The sequence below is a fragment of the Neoarius graeffei genome, chromosome 5, assembly GCF_027579695.1.
Source record: "Neoarius graeffei isolate fNeoGra1 chromosome 5, fNeoGra1.pri, whole genome shotgun sequence".
Taxonomy (NCBI): domain Eukaryota; kingdom Metazoa; phylum Chordata; class Actinopteri; order Siluriformes; family Ariidae; genus Neoarius; species Neoarius graeffei.
The window spans coordinates 3044385-3061275 of record NC_083573.1 but is presented as its reverse complement, the minus strand read 5'-3'; the positions used below and the strand labels follow the sequence as shown (position 1 = coordinate 3061275).

The following is a 16891-nucleotide window of genomic DNA, read 5'->3' as shown; positions in this document are numbered from 1 at the left end:
AAGCAAACACACAAAGACTGACGAGTGAAACACAGAGGAGGCGGGGCTTAAATAAGGTGCTGTTTTGAGAAGTGAAAGCAGATTCCAAGTGAAATAAAAATCTGATTTTTTTTTCCTCACTCTGATTGCGCACTTCCTCGTGATCTTTGACAGAAGCAGTTTTGACGACGTCGCTGCAGCGTCACGTTTCTGATTTCGTCGTGCGATTAAAAGACTCAGAGGTGGAACTTTTTCACTTTTATGGAGGAAGAAAAAGCAGGCAACATCATTCCTGCAGCTCGGCTGGGGGAGGGGCTGAGAGCATCTCAATCACAGGGTCTCTCTCCATCACTCTCACACCTTTATAATCACTTATTTTTAATTTTATCACTTCTCTCCTCTCATTCATTCACACCCATGATCCCTCGCTCCACCAGTTAAAAGCTGAACGTGTGACAGGAAACAGATCTTATCATCATCCGAACTCCAGTGAGCTTCCTGATGTGGTTTTATTTTTCCTCGTTTCTGTTTAAGCTCTTTTTTTCCCCTCAGTATTGGCTGGCAAACTCGAATGAAGAGCGCAGATTCTTAACTTTCTCTCATGTTCGTGTTTTGTGTACATTTTCTTTCCTTGACATTTGAAATTTTATTTAAATTAAATCTCATCAGTTGTACGAATAATTAGTATTTTACAGAAATACATATTGACTGGCAAATTCACAGGCCACACCTCTTCCCCCCCCCCCCTCCTGAGACTGGCGGATTCACAGGCCACTCCTCTTCCCCCCTGAGACTGGCGGATTCACAGGCCACGCCTCTTCCCCTGAGACCGGCAGATTCTCTGGCTTCATTCACCAAGACTGGCAGATTCAAAGGCCACGCCTCTTTCCCTGAGACTGGCAGGTCCATAGGCCACGCCTTTTCCCCCAGAACAAACAGTTCTCCTGATAAATAATATTATTGTTAAGTGAATGCTCCGGAACACTTTATCGAATTGTAACGTCACTGTTAGTTTTCGTAAAAAAACAGAACCTATAAAATGGTGTTTGAGCCCCTGTGGAGTCGCTCTGGCAGGCTGAGAATTAAACACACAGTGACGGCTGTTCTGATCCCAACACTAATGCAAAAACAATGTCACCTCATCAAGCTGCTTTCACTTCCTGTGTTATTAAAATGAGTAATTAAATATGAGAAAATTTAATTGAACTACTCATTACCACCTGAAGCAATTGTTTGTGTTCATCAGTGTTTTATCATTTCACACCGCAGCAGGAACGACACTCAAATTCTGAAATATCAGCAGTTTCTTCCTCATAAAAATACACAATTGACTGAAAATTAACAAATGCCTCGTTTACAGGTTTCTACTTCCATCTGCATTGCAGACGACTGAGACTGGAGAAAGGGATGGAGGGATGGATGATTCAATGGACAGCTGGTTTAATCCACAGAAGGATAGATAGGTAGGTGGGTGAAGACATCAATGAATGGATAAGTAGATGAATGGTGGGTCGGTGGATGGATGAAAGATGTGTGGGGAAACGGATGGGTGGATGAACAGAGATTGAGAAAAGATGGATGAGTGAGTGAGTGAGTGAGTGAGTGAGTGAGTGAGTGAGCAGGTGGGAGGAATAGATGAACAGATTGGTAGATAATGAAGAGATGGTTTGGTGAATGAATGGATGGATGGATGGATGAATGCATGGCTCTGTGTGTATTCAATAAATGGATAGATGAATTGAATAGTGGGGTGGATAGATGCTGTGGAGATGGAGGAATATGATGGATGGTAGCAAGTGGCTCAACGGAGGGATGTGTAAATAAATGGATGTGGGGTGCATGATTGCATGAAAGGATGGATGGATGAGCAGATTAATGGTGGGCGAACAAAAAAGGATGGATGGATATTCATTGGATGAATGAAATGTGGATAGATGGATGACAGTGAACAGTGGATGGATGGGAGGATGGAGACATGAAGAGATGAGTGTTTGGGGGATTAGTGGATGAGCAGTTATGGATTGTTGAATCGACGGTAGATGGATGGATGGATAAATGAGGAGAGGACTGGGTGTTTGGATAGATGGATGAACTGATAGATGGGTGTTTGGATGGATGGGTAGATGAAGGGATGAGTGGTTGGGGATGAGTGGATGAGCAGTTTTGGATCACTGAACAGATGACTGGAAGTTTGGATGGATGGATGAACAACTTTGTGGATCATTGAATGGATGGGTAGATTGATGGTTGGATGGATGACTGTGTTTGCATGGATTGATGAACAGTTTTGTGGATCGTTGAATTGATGGGGAGATGAGTGGTTGAGGGATGAGTAGTTTTGGATCATTGAATGGATGGATGGATGGATGAGTGGTTGAGGGATGAGTAATTTTGGATCATTGAATGGATGGATGGATGAGTGGTTGAGGGATGAGTAATTTTGGATCATTGAATGGATGGATGGATGGATGGATGGATGGATGAGTGGTTAAGGGATGAGTAGTTTTGGATGGATGGATGGATGGATGGATGGATGGATGGATGGATGGATGGATGAGTGGTTGAGGGATGAGTAGTTTTGGATGGATGGATGGATGAGTGGTTGAGGGATGAGTAATTTTGGATCATTGAATGGATGGATGGATGGATGGATGGATGAGTGGTTAAGGGATGAGTAGTTTTGGATGGATGGATGGATGGATGGATGGATGGATGAGTGGTTGAGGGATGAGTAGTTTTGGATGGATGGATGGATGGATGGATGGATGGATGGATGGATGGATGGATGAGGGATGAGTAGTTTTGGATGGATGGATGGATGGATGAGGGATGAGTAGTTTTGCATCATTGGATGGATGGATGGATGGATGGATGGCTTTGTGGATCATTGAATGGATGGGTAGATGGATGGTTGGTTGGATGGATGGACAAATAGTTTTGTGGATCGTTGAATAGATGGTGAGATGGATGGATGGATGGATGGATGGATGGATGGATGGATGGATGGATGGATGGATGGTTTGGGATGAGTGGAAGAGCAGTTTTGGATCATTGAACAGATGGATGGATGGATGGATGGATGGATGGCTTTGTGGATCATTGAATGGATGGGTAGATGGATGATTGGTTGGAGGGATGGATGGATGGACAAATAGTTGTGTGGATCGTTGAATAGATGGATGGATGGATGGATGGATAGATGGATGGATGGATTGGAAGATGACTGGGTGTTTGGAAGGATGGATGAACAGCTCTGTAGATTGTGGAATGGATGGTTGGATGGAGGAAGGGATGAGTGAATGAGCAGTTTTGGATCATTTGAATAGATGGTTCGATGGATGGAGGGATAGATGAATAAGTGACTGGGTGTTTGGAAGGATGGATGAACAGCTTTGTAGATTGTTGAATAGATGGGCACACGGATGGTTGGATGGATGGATGGAGGAACAGTTTTGTGGATCACTGAATGGATGGATAGATGAGTCCTGTGATGAATAAATGAGTGAGTAAATAAACAGATGATTGTGGAGATTGCGATGAACTGCAGTGTCTGATGTAACATGCGATATCTGGTGTTCCGTATCATACACTAAAGGTCCAGCTGCTGCTCAAGAAACCAGGCGTCGTGTGGGACCTCGACATGACGTGACCTTTTCGTCCGAGCGTTATTAATCTACACTGTGTTACAAAGGTTAACGAGCAGGTGAACAACGTACGGATGCATTACACCGTGCTACAATTCGAACCTGATCAGGTGATCATGCCAAGTAAAGATCACCACCACATCATGAAGCACAAATACTCAACGCTGTTATGATCTTCATTCAACCTGCTGCGTTGTTTCATCAAACATGTCGGATTCTGGATTCTGATTGGTCAGAACACTGACAGCAGATCACAGCTTTATGTTAACATACTTGTTCTAATAGGATACGTTAGCGTTTCTATAGTAACGGCTCATTCACAGGGACTCGTGCTCGCAAACTGAGGAGGTGAAAATGGGAATAAAATCGAAATGCCAGTATTCGAGTGTAAACGGGAGCAAATTGGTTTAATATCTCAAAAACACCAAGACACTGAAATTCCGGTCAGTCCTGCCTTTTGTAGCTCTGATCCCAATCCATGTGCTTTTCCTCACCTTTTAAGACGTGCAAGAACTTTAAAATTGGTATATTTTATGTAACCCCTTTCCAAAACCCTGTGGAGATAAACTTTCAGAACCCCTGGTGCTCCTTTCAAACTCCTCCGCCCTCAGACTCCTTGTTGATATGGCGTGGAAAAGTCTGCGAGACCCTCGCATCGGATTCTGACGAGTCGGACCAAGGGTTTACAGGGTAATGTTCTAGAAACCCAAGCCAAGGAGCGAGAAGCGCATTACATCATCTCCAGGAGCAGCAGGAGTGACGTGCTGAGACGGGAGGTGTGCATGTGGGTGTGAAGCTGTAGATTTTCCCCGATGTTCAGCGTGAAACAGATGGAAAACTTCTTGGGAAAAAAAAGCGCAAACCAAAGAATGTGATTCATGTCACCTCCTGGTTCTTTTAATTCATCTCATAACAAGCTGTTTTCATTCCAGACAAACAAACAGGACCCACGCCTTCAAGCCACCTGAAGGTCAACACCGCATTCATCTTTTACTTCGAGTGAAAAGGAATCGCAAAAAGGAAACTGGGGGGGGGGGGGGGAATAGCTGAAACACGAATACAATCCTGACAAGTTTATCCAACGTTCATATGAGCAGCTGCCAAGTCACTCGTGTCATCTGTAACTTATTAACAGTGGGCGTGGCCTTTTTAATGAGGCTGAGAAACAAGAATAGCTATATTAAAGCCGCTAGCGGCCTTGACGGGCCCTCGCACGTGTGGTTCTGCAACCCAGGACATCCTGCCACCCAACAAAACAGTCACACGTCATATATTCATCAAATGTTCAAAGGTGATGTGCATGTTGCAAATGCCATGACTGCTTGACGGATGAGAGATAGACAGACAAAGACAGTAAGAGTGTGTGTGTGTACGTACATGGAGTGTTTTCATATGTCTGCAACAAAATGCACAATGATGGCAGTAATAACAATACATTATTCATTCACAAAGACAATCGGTGTCCTTAAAGGTTGGATTTTTTCTCATTTTTCAATTAAGACATTATATTAAGATCAATTCCCAAAAGATGATTTTTTAATTCCTCATTTTAGTCAACTTTAGCATGTGTATGTAAAGTTCTGGTTTCAACTGTAAATCCATCAATTATTATTTGTCTTTTTTTGCAATTTCCAACTTGGCCAGATGGTGGCGCTGTCCTAGGCATGTGGATTACACATGAGAACATCACAATCATGACATACAATATTTTGTAAAGTTTTCGATCAATCAGTTAAGGCAACGCCAATTTCTGGCATATTTTCTGCTTGGCCAGGTGGTGGCGCTATAACAGGCAGGGCCATTGAGTGTCTATATATCATCATCATCATCATAACATCTATTAAACTAAGAAGTTTCTGACCATACATTCAATGCACTGTGCCTTTCTGACACGTTTCCTATATATGTGGCAAGATACTAAAATCATAAGGCCATTTCAACATATTACAACATATCAAAAATCCCGTCAGAATTTAACATCAGCAATATCTTGGCATCATGTATACCAAGTTTGACATGAATCTGATGAACCGTCTAGAATAGGGGTGTGTTCAAAATATCGATACGGGGATACATCGTTGCGGGCCTCTTCACGATACACGCATCGATACGGAGGCGTCAGTATCGATATTTCACGTGCAACAAACAATTAGTTTATCAAGTTTCTGAAAACTGCTCCTTGTTATGCAATGTGCATTTCAACCACACAAGGCGGTAGCGCCGTAAGCGGCAGCACTGCTAACAGTAGAAGAAGTGAACACACACACACACACACACACAACATGGACAAAGACAGTGAAGAGAAAACATTTTCGCCCCCAGCCTAATTCAAGGCACAGATTTGGGAGCATTTTGGATTTACCAAACAGGTAAAGGCGGACCTGGACATGACACACGCAGTACGCAAACACTGCCGAATGAAAGTTAAGTACTGTGGCAGTACTACAAATCTGCACCTCCACATGACCCAACATCACGCTAGCATTTCGCAAGTAAAGAATGCTAGTGGTAGCACAACGACAAGCAAATCTGATGGCGGGGTTTCAGACGAAATTTCCCCCATCACCACCAAAGGCTCCAAAAATCACTGCAGCATTATTATCCTCCATATGCAAAGACTTGCGTCCGTACAGCTCAGTTGAAAACGAAGGCTTCCGAGAACTAATTGAGGAATGTGAACCACGCTACACTATACCGACTCGTCGCTTCATAACAGAAACCGCTGTGCCTCGCTTGTATGCTGAGGTAAAACAACACGTAATCGAATGTTTTAAGTGTACTTTTATCAAAGCCATCTTTTTTCTGCACTACAGCCTTGTTAAGGCCATGTTTTACATGCACTACAGTGTAACTGTTGCTCTACAGCAAAATAAAAAATAACATTTGGGTATACATATGTCTGTTTTCTTAAAAACGTATGTTAAGTAATGTGAAATATCGGGATACGTATCACCTTGAAGACCATGTATCGGGATGCACATGTATCGCAATACGTATCGTGACCCCTGTATCGTGATGTATATCGTATCGCGAGGTTGTTGGCAATACCCACCCTTAGTCTAGGAGGAGTATATTAAAATTAACGATGTGTCCAAACGCATATAAGCCCAATTACCTCACTTCCTGTTGGGCATGGCTAATGCAATGTATATATGAAAAGTTGTTCGTCTTGGGGAGCCCTACACACATACCGAATTTGGTGTGTGCAGCTGAAACTATATGCCAATCAGGGGACTCCATGACATTAAGGGGCGCTATGGAGTTCCTGAGCCACACCCGGGTCCAAATCTCTGTGGCTGAGTAGCGGTTACAATGGCTGATGTGTGTACCAAATTTTGTTCATTTTGAACCATGGGAACCAGCTCAAAAAAGGCCAAACGAGGCAGGAAAAAAGGGAAGAATAATAATCCTTCCAAATACAATCGGGCTTCGCACCGACCAGCGCGCAAGGCCAATGCGGCCCCGCGCACCTCGGTGCTCGGGCCCTAATAAAGCTAACACATCAGTGCGAAGATGTCCCCCCCCCCCCAATACTCGCTTGATTCTCCTGCTGCGTACACTCACCAGAAACACCAATGAAATTTCTGCAACTTCCTTCCATTTTTCGCTGGAATGTCTTTTCATAGATGTAAATGACAGGATAAGATGAAAAATGGCCACTTTTTGGATCAAACCAGTTAACAGGAACTCGAGTTGTGAGCAGGGAATTAAAGAAACGTCACACCACACGTGCCACAGGACTCGTCCGAGGAATTTAGAGCGTTGTATCTAATTTGCATTAAAAAAAGAAAATCCGAATACAAACGAAAGGTAACATCGTGTTGTACAGTTTCGTCGTGTAAAAACCTCAACGTCGTGACATATCAGATTGAAATGGCTGCAAACATTTGTTCCAATGACACAGTGATCGTTTGCGGCGTCTTAACAGCCAACACCTGACATTGTCTTCTCCGTCATGGAGGATTCATCGCACAGCTCATTGGTTTTGTCGTCTGACGCATGGGCCATTTTTATGGATTCACCCTCAGGGCCATGTTCAAACACATTAGCTGCTTTCCGTCTCTTCCGCAAAACCTCCATCAGATCAGGAGAAGCCGAGGGGGGCAAAGAAGCAGGCAGCGAGGTTATTAGGAGGGGGAAAGTGAGCACCGTGGGGCGAGCCGGCGCAGAGACAAGCGACAGGATCATTGGATTCGGTCACGGAATTGTGGACAAAATTCATCTGTCTGACTCTGGGAAGCAGGAACGAGGTGTCTTTAGAGGAATGGGACAATCAGGAAGGACGTAATGCAATTGGGTAATGAGGCAAAGCGCTAACGGCTACGCTGCAGGAACAGGGAGTTCTGCACAGTCAGCACTCGGGTTTGTTTCGCGAGCACAGTGATCACTGAACTCCCAATAAAGTGGAGAACAAATATTAGTCTTTCAACTTCTGATGAAAAATTTCAATGACATGGAAATTGTCGCTGTCCCACGTTGGCATTAAAACGCGAGCGAGAGCTGGGACAGACTCGCAAGAAAACATGCTTCATTGTGGTTTCTCACCAACATGGCAAGCTGCGAGAGGAACGTGAGGCTGGAGGGGGAATGACCCAATGACCCAAGTGCCAACAAGAACTCACTTGTTTCACCAATGTTAAAAAGTACAACGTGTTGTTTATTAGTAAATTAAAAAAAACACTGCAACCATCAGCAACCTGCTACGGTATCAGAGGAATAAAACACTCGGGGGGGGGGCTATAGAAAAATAACCACCTTTGGAATCATCACAGTAACCCTGATTCATCACAACGCCCCATTGTTGATTGTTTTCCTGGAACAGCACGACTACACGGTGGATTATTTCTCTCAGAGACAATTTATAAACACAGCCGCACATTCAGGGGAAAATACTGTGTGATTTGTGGAGAACATCAGGCATCACTGGTTCAAAAAGAATGAAATTAAAATATGACAAACATAATAAACATTCCAACAAGCACTTTTCATCATTTTTATTGAACTTGTCTTGAAACAGCTAGTTTAATAAAACACTAATCATCAATTACAGAGATATAACTCGTGATGAACAGGTGCCAAAAGTTTTGTTCCCTACGGTCGAGAACAGGAACACTTGGTGTGACTAACTTGTTCGTTAGCGTGACATTTTCAAATATTGGCAAATGTTCAACTGTGGTCAGTAATGCTGGATTTTCCAAAAAAAAAAAAAAAGCTCAAATTAAAAAAAATTTTAAAGGAAAAATAGAAAATCAAAGCTTGAAGTATTTTTAATTTTCAAAGATTAAATATTTAAAAAATTTAAAAAATGTTTTATTAAATATCTCTTTTTACTGTCCGCATCTTGTGAAGAACATTGACAGAAAAATTCAGTGAAGTTTGTGTGCTAATTTTTCCTTTTTTTAAAAAAAAAAAAAATCTACTAAATGCAATTTATTCCTCGCTTTATTTAGTAATAAATGCAATGATCCCAAATCTGAGACTGGAACATCATTCCATGTAATTCCATGATGAGGAATTAATTTGGGAACAGATCCAAAGGAAAGAAAACAAAAAGATGAATAATTTAATTCCAGTTCAACATTACACTTGATGCTGATAAGTGAACGTTCCGGTTTGACCTTTGACCCTGCGCTCGGTGATTCAGACCCATTTCTGTGCTGCGTGTTTGAGCTCGCGGGGTTAATCCACTGTGTGATGGGAGCATTTTGAGCTCTCGCCCCACAAACCCCCGACGCTTCCCTCTCACATCACTGACTGTTGCGCATTTCTGAATCAACAGACGACGTCAGAAAGTCCGAACTCAGACACCCAGATCCGCCGCGTTCGCCGTTTCATCACCAAATTTTCCATTTCAGAAGATTCTCCTCTGATCTTATTGACCGTACCAAGCCTTAATTCTTCTGGCACACATCACTGCTGATATTCTGACCATTATTTTTTGGATCGGGTCTTTATCAAAAACTTAATTTATTTTGCAGAAACAATAAAACCAAAAAAATAATCTTGTGATGACGTTCGAAGTACGTAAAACTCTTTCACACTGAGTGAAGACTCTCTCAAAAGAAAGACACGGCAAGAAATGTTTGGAGGAAAATTAGATCTTTTTTGCTTCACCAAAAAACACCATGCTGTTATTAAACCTTTACCTTCTGCAAAAAAAATTAGATCAAACAAGAATCAGCATGTGAAGAAATTTGCCAGTGATCCGATTCTACTCAGGAACAGAGACGAACATTTCATTTCAAATTTCATCAAAAAACTGAAACTTTTTTTTTTTTGCAAGGATTTTTTCTTTCAAAAAAAAAAAAGACTGATTTTGTGCATTTCCGCTTTCGTTCCTGTGGTTTATAAAGGAAGGTTTATTGATGTGCATCAATGACATGAGCATGCACTTCAGGAAACAAGCTTTTCAGTGAAATGACGATCTTATTGTGAAGTGGGTGGAGCTTCATATAATGTGACATTATTAGTGAAACGAGCAAAATATTTGACTGTTGAGATTTTTTTTTACTGCTACTTTTTAAACAAAAGTTTAAGAGAAGGCGTGTTATCAAAACAATTTATCAAAAAAAAAAAAAATTTCCAGAAGAACTTTCTGGAGTCTCGCCTTCTCTTAAAAATGACCAGAAATAATCATCCTTAAAAAGAAGGGAAACAAGTTTCAGTTCAGGAGGTTCAGGAATTTGACAGATTTATGAATTTAACTTGATCCTGGGTCACTCAGACTGACATCAGATGAGACTAAAACAACTGTCTGGTTGCCAGAATGTTCCAGCTGTAGATAATGAAGATAACAAGCATCACAATCAGCAGTGGATCAGCATCTCAGGATGTCTGTGTGCACAAATACACGAATGTGAAGGAGATTAAAACATTGCACATGAAGCAGGAGGAGGCGGAGTCTGAGATCAGCTCCAAGCTCGTTAGATATCAGACAGAAATCAGCCTATTCCTGGAATTCATCATGTGGGGCGCCAATAATTTTGCTACAATGAAGAAACTGTCACTCCTGAGGAAATTCAAGTCCTAAATAAAGCTAGTTTCATGTTTCCATGATTCGGGACATGATTCGAGACTCAAATTATCCCTCGCTGTCTGTATTCACTGTTTAATAAATAAAGTTTGATATTTATTTTTTATTCGGCATCATAAAAGACACGATTTCCATCTTTCCACATCCTCACACTGCCACGTTTCATCATCTCCTGGCTCGCTCAATTCAGCTGCCAGCTTGATGAAAACATGCAAGTGGACCAGAGAAATCGGTGGGTGGGCGCTGTCCCACAAAGCCCCCCCACCCCCAATTGCATTTCATTGGCTCTTGATGACATCATGGCGAGCTCTCAGTGCGACTTCACTAAGTCCGCTTTGTTCTGAGACGCCTGCAGCGACGCGTTTACTCCAAACCCCCCCCAGTCAGAAAACACCAAAGTACACAAACGGACAGTGGAATGCAGAAGTTTGTGCACCCCATGGTTTCTGGGTGGCAATAAAATATACAGGATTTACAAAAAAAAAAAAAGAAGAAATGAGAAAATGTGAGTTTATCCTGCAATAATCCAAAAGATAATATATACTTTTATTTTTAGTCTTTAATTTAAAAAAAACAGAACTTTACTATTAATTTTCATTATTAATAATAATAATAATAATAATAATAATAATAATAATAATAATAACAATAATTCGCTGGTCATCTGGCGACTTCTGAAGAAAAATTTGAGAGACAGAACAATGTGTGGTTGATATTAAACATGACAATAAATAAAATAAATTTAGCACAAAATTATTGTCCTCGGTTTAATTTTTGAAAAATACTTTTTATAGTTTACATGATAAAATATTTATCAATTTTATTACAGTTGAGATCGTTTCTAATTTTTTCTTCTTTTTCAGAATGTTGACAGTATAAAGTTTCTTCAGAAGCATCCTGAAGAAAAAAAATTTTCAAGAATTTAACTTTCAGTAAATTTGACCTGCCTGCTGGAAATAAGCCTGTTTACGGACTACAAAATACAAAAGTGCACAAGATGGAAATAGATAGATAGATAGATAGATAGATAGATAGATAGATAGATAGATAGATAGATAGATAGATATTCACTTCCTGTAGCAGCTAATTTCATTTATGAAATTTAACAAGACGGATGAAGTGTTCGTGTCTTCGGTCCAAAAACAAACAACTGGGCCTCAGTTTTCACAAAAACTCCAAATGTATTTGTAAATTGTTTATCGGATTATTTCCCGGCACTAATGTCCGACACCACACTCCTGAGTTTGTGTAAATCTGCATTTTAAGGCGACTCGTTAACGTGGCCCTCGATCAATCGGCCTCGAATCGTTTAACCGTCGAAGAGTTTCTGCAATTTTATTCACGGATGATCATGTATATTTTTTAATGTTTTGTAAAATCAGTCATGGAAAGGAAGCATTCAAAATCAAATCCATAATTTAGAACAAATACGACTCACTATTCACTTAGGACAAAAGTAATGGCATCCTCTGGAAAGAGGAGGAGTTTGTGTGTGCTGATGATTGTTGATGCGCTGCAGTGGCTGAGCTGCGTTACTAGATGATTTAGCACATGCTGTACCGAGGAGGCACTCTTTCACCTTTTTGTCATCGTTTCATTCACTCTCTGAGAGTTTTGTGGACGTGGCTAAATGTAAACCTGCTGTGAATTTAGTATGAAGAAAATCTGCAAGTAATTTTTTTTCTTTTTATTCGGTTTGGCGGAATACATTTACAAAGAAAGTTCAAAAAAAGATGAAAAAAAAAATTGATGAAACAACACGTTTTTGTCAAAATCATGTTCACCTGACGAGGATTTTAAATTCTGGATTTTTTTCCCCAAAAATGTAGCATAGAATTTAACATCAGTGTGTGATACGAGTAAAAATGTTAATGTTTCATGTTTAAAAAAAAAAAAAAATCATTGTGATGATTTCATCCATCGTCACAAAGATCACCATTTCTCCACTTTACAAATCAAAACCAGCCACTCAATACTCACAGCAAGCTCCACGCCGTTCTCCCATCACGGACGATGCAGTAATCACAGGGAAAAGTCATAATCCAGGACTGGAAAAGGGAATTGTGGGTAATCCTTCATCCGGAAAAGTCGATATAATCCAAAATCCCAAAGTCGAGTGCAGACGTGAAACGCGTAGAGTCTTGTGATTAAATCCTGCAGATCCGAAACAGATTTATATTTTTAAAATGACCTCATTAATTATTAACTAATTAACACTCATTCATTCAAAAGCTTTCAATTTCTTTTCAAAAATAAGGCCACGCCCCTTTCCTCAAGACAGACAGTGCATTCCTTTAATAACATGCACAATGTTCTGAATTCGTTCGAATACGTCACCGTTTCTACAGCAACAGCTCTTTTTATTTTTTAAAAACACACGAGGAGACGTTTCTGGAGCGTTTTTATGGAAGGAGCGTCAGCGCTTTGGAACAATCGGAGAGAAAACTGGAATTTTACGTTTTCCAACATTTTTTTGTTTTGCAGAAGAAGGAAGAGAGTTCCAGGTTCTGGCACCATTCATGGTTCTTTAAAGAATCTGAATTTTACTCAGACCCCATCAAGTTTACTAGTTAACCTGGAAATAAAATTATATTTACCTTTTTTTTTTTTTTGAGTGTCGATGTGACCGATGGTGTCTTCTATTTTAGAAGAGTGAACTAAAAAGTGTCCTGAAAGGTTCTTCAGATAGTTAATGGTTCTAAATATCGAAAGGGAACCTTTTTGAAAAGTGAAATCCTCTGTTCTTTGGTTCTAAATCAATTATTTTTTACATTTCCCGCAAAAAACAAACCAAAGAACCCGTGAAGGTGCCAAATTCAACTTTATTGTGAAGAGAAACACAAGGAATTTTCTCAGAGAACTCAAGAACACATCCTGTGATCTCCACAAACATCTCAAATCAAGCAGGGATTCTTCAGATGGACAACAGTTCTACTTTCCAAAGAGGATCTACTTGGAACGTCTTCTCAAAATGTTGCAGGGTTCATCAGAGAACCCTTGATGTTTTCCCTCAATGGGACAAACCCATTCGTGACTGCTCAACCTCACCTTCTTTCAAAGAGTAAAACAATGAGCTCCTGGACGTTCTTTGGATTTCATCACCAGAGGAACCCTGAAAAAAGTGCCTCCATGTTCTTGAGACATGAATGGTTCGGAATAGAACCCTAATAAACTGTGATTTTTCCAAATGTAGATGTTGTATGCAGCTCAGTCAAACATTTTGTGATTATGTCCATCTCGACTCGGGGTTCTTTGGACTTTGAATGGTTCTAATGTTCTGAACAGGTTTTCTTCAGAAGCTTTCTGAAAATTAAACGCTTTGTTGTTTTCTAGTTTGAGAACCCTGCTCTGGTGCACAAGAAAGAACCGTCTTTTGTTTTTGTTTTTTAAGACATGGAACACAATGGTTCCTGAAGGGTTCTTTGGAGAGTTAAGCGGTTCTAAAATATCTTACGGGTAAATATTTCCTCAAAGCAAAACCCTCCATCATGGTGCTCTTGAACCTTTATGTACTCCTTCGAACAAACAAACCAAAATAACATTTCAGATGCTTTCTGAAAGTAAACTAAAGGACTCGGAGAAGCTCTCTAGAGCTTCTCATACTTGGAAACTTTCCGAGTGCCTCCTGAAACACGAACACTTCCTGAAAGGACCTTGATTTTAATAAAGAACCCAAATATAAAGCTAAATTAGATGTTTTGAACTCAATAACATTCTGCACATCTCAAAAAACCCATCTCGCCAGGTTCTACATTGGGATTTCTGACAGGGAGGACTCGAGGAACCCATTTAGAGCGGGGGTTCTTAAAAATGGTGTTCATTAAATAAATCTCGACGAAAGGGAACCATGGGTTTTGTTTTGTTTTTTCCTTTAACTGAAAGACAGCAAGAAATTTAGAACCTTCTTTCTCAAGATGAGACGTTAAAATGGTTCCTGGAGGGTTCTTTTAGGACCTTCTTTTGGTTCTCCCTATGATTCTGATCCAACTACCTCCAGGAACTTTGCTGCAAAGAATACCGGTTCTGAAAAGAACCCATAAAGATTGCTGATGAGACCTGTGTTTGTGGAGTGGAGATGTTTAGATGTTGTGCACATCTCATTAACGCTTCCGATGATCTCCATGGACATCTCAAAGATTCTTTGGATGTTTGAATGGTTCTAGAATCGGTTCTAGTTCTCTGAAAAGAGAGTGTGTTCGCTCGACTCACTGCGGGGTTTCGGTAAAACTGACACTGCAGAGGAACAAAGCGACAAAGAATTGTAAAAAAAAATTTTAAATAAAGAAAAAAGTACAGCGTAAAGTTTTATAGTCAATCCAAACACACAGAGCCGTGTGTGTGTGTGTGTGTGTGTCACAAAACAAAGGATGTTCTAAAGCCTGGCAGTTGAGTTTGAGACAATTTCATCACAAAAAAAAAGGACAAAATGTAGAGCAGAAAAATCTCATCACATTTCAGTGAGAGTTCAACTTTATTTTTTTATTTTAAATGAACACTAATTGTGTGAATAAAGAACCTCTGAAGTGCACTTTTACACTCAAACTTTGCTTTTTTGGATCATAAAATGGTGTGAAATGTTGACTACAAACGTGTTATTGTGTTACTGATGATGTAAAGTGCATCACAACAGTGTGTGTGTGTGTGTGGTCTGTGCAGAACAAAGGGAAAATGGAAAAAGAGGAAACAAAGCACTCGGACTTCATTGTACCTGTTGCTCATTTGGACATTTCTGTGTTTGATCTTCATGCAAATCGTGCAAAAGTTGCACAAAACTCCAAGTGCGCGTGCGTCAGAGATGTCCATGTTTACTTTGTGAAATATATATAGATTTTAACCAGGGAATAAATTACTTTTTTTTCCCTGCATTGCTCGTGCTGTTAATGCAGTGAAGGTTACATGACTGCAAATGCATGATCTCGGATTCCTTCTCAAGTGAAAATTAGTGCAATTATTTTTAATAATCGAAAAAAAAATTTTTTTTTGTAAACTTCATGCATCCTTCAAAAAAGAGAAAAGAGAGCGCGCGAGAGCAGATTCACAACATCCTCTGAAGTTTTTTTTTTTTTTTATGCAACCAGATCCAGTGCATGCACAGAACCAATCCTCCAACAAACAAACAAACAAACAAGAACTTATCCAGGTCTGATGGACTGGATCACAGGAGCGCGCGGTGTCTTGTTTTTCCTCGAAGCGCGACAGTAATGGGAGTGCCCAAGTTTGCACCAAAAACTTTTTTTCCACAATTAAAAAAAAAAGATATCCAGAAAACAAAATACCAAAATGCTCCAAAAACCAAAGCGCGTGCACGCGAAAGGAAAAATAAAATAAAAAGAGGCGCACTCACCTGGACGGAGCGGAGCGGAGCGGAGCGGAGCAGCGCGCGCCTCCCGGTGCCGGTCCGCCCGGTGGACAACAAACAACACACAACAAAGTTGGAGCGCGTGCGCGTCCGCGCTACTGCTGATGGGTCCCTTTGTTTCTTCTCTGTGCGCGCGCACGTGCGATGGAAAGATCGCGCCTTCTTCCTTTGAGCGCGCGACCCGCCCTCGCGAGCGCAACACCACCCGAGCTGCTCATCAGTGCGCGTGCAGCACAGCAATCAACAAACAAACAAACAAACAACGGGCATGGAAGTCAGAAATTATGCAAGAAAAAGGAAACACAACAACAGGATTCCTTCAGGGTTAAAAGTTCCAGAGTTCTCAACGGGTTCTCCTGGAACTTCCTGAGGTGTTCTGTGGATTTTTTTTTCCCCAATTAAAAAAAAAATATATATATATATATATATATATATATACAGGTTTGAGAACCCTGAAGAACCCAAGCTCTTTGAAGACAAGATGTTGTTTCCAGTCCATCAGTGCTCCACATCATCTCCTGAACCAAAGCCTTTTTCCATCCATCCCCCCCATGGTTCTAGTTTGACGGTTTTGCTTTTGGAACTTTGAAGTGGCCACTTCTTTTTTTAAAGCGCTCTGAGAAACCTCCAGAGCGTCCTCAAAGTAAAACAAAGAGTTCCTGGAAGTTCTTTGGCTCTCTCATTGATGGAACATTGAAAAGTTCCTCCAGGATCTTGAAAGGTCCAGTTCCTAAAAGAACTGCATGTCGGTGTTTAGATGCTGTCTACAAATCAGTAACGTTCCCTGTGATCTTCAGACAATCGTTCCTGGTTCTTGGTTTCTAAAGAGGTGCTAGAACTTTCCTGTTCTTGTTGTAGGGTTCTACTCAGAACATT

At 40.7% G+C, this 16891-nt stretch overlaps 1 long non-coding RNA gene across 8 annotated transcripts in view; it reads right to left on the bottom strand.

Annotated features, from left to right (window-relative positions):
- LOC132886393 (uncharacterized) overlaps positions 1 to 16163 on the bottom strand; it is a 127970-nt gene extending 111807 nt beyond the window's left edge. For 4 of the 8 annotated variants that reach the window (XR_009654692.1, XR_009654693.1, XR_009654696.1 and 1 more), the window contains exons 1-2: positions 16001 to 16156; positions 12637 to 12810 (exon numbers count right to left, since the gene is read on the bottom strand). This is a non-coding gene — a long non-coding RNA (uncharacterized LOC132886393). Of the gene's footprint in view, positions 1 to 12636; positions 12811 to 16000 lie in introns of all 8 variants that reach the window. The other 4 variants (XR_009654690.1, XR_009654689.1, XR_009654694.1 and 1 more) reach the window with 3 other exon arrangements.
- Between the last annotated feature and the right edge of the window lie 728 nt (positions 16164 to 16891).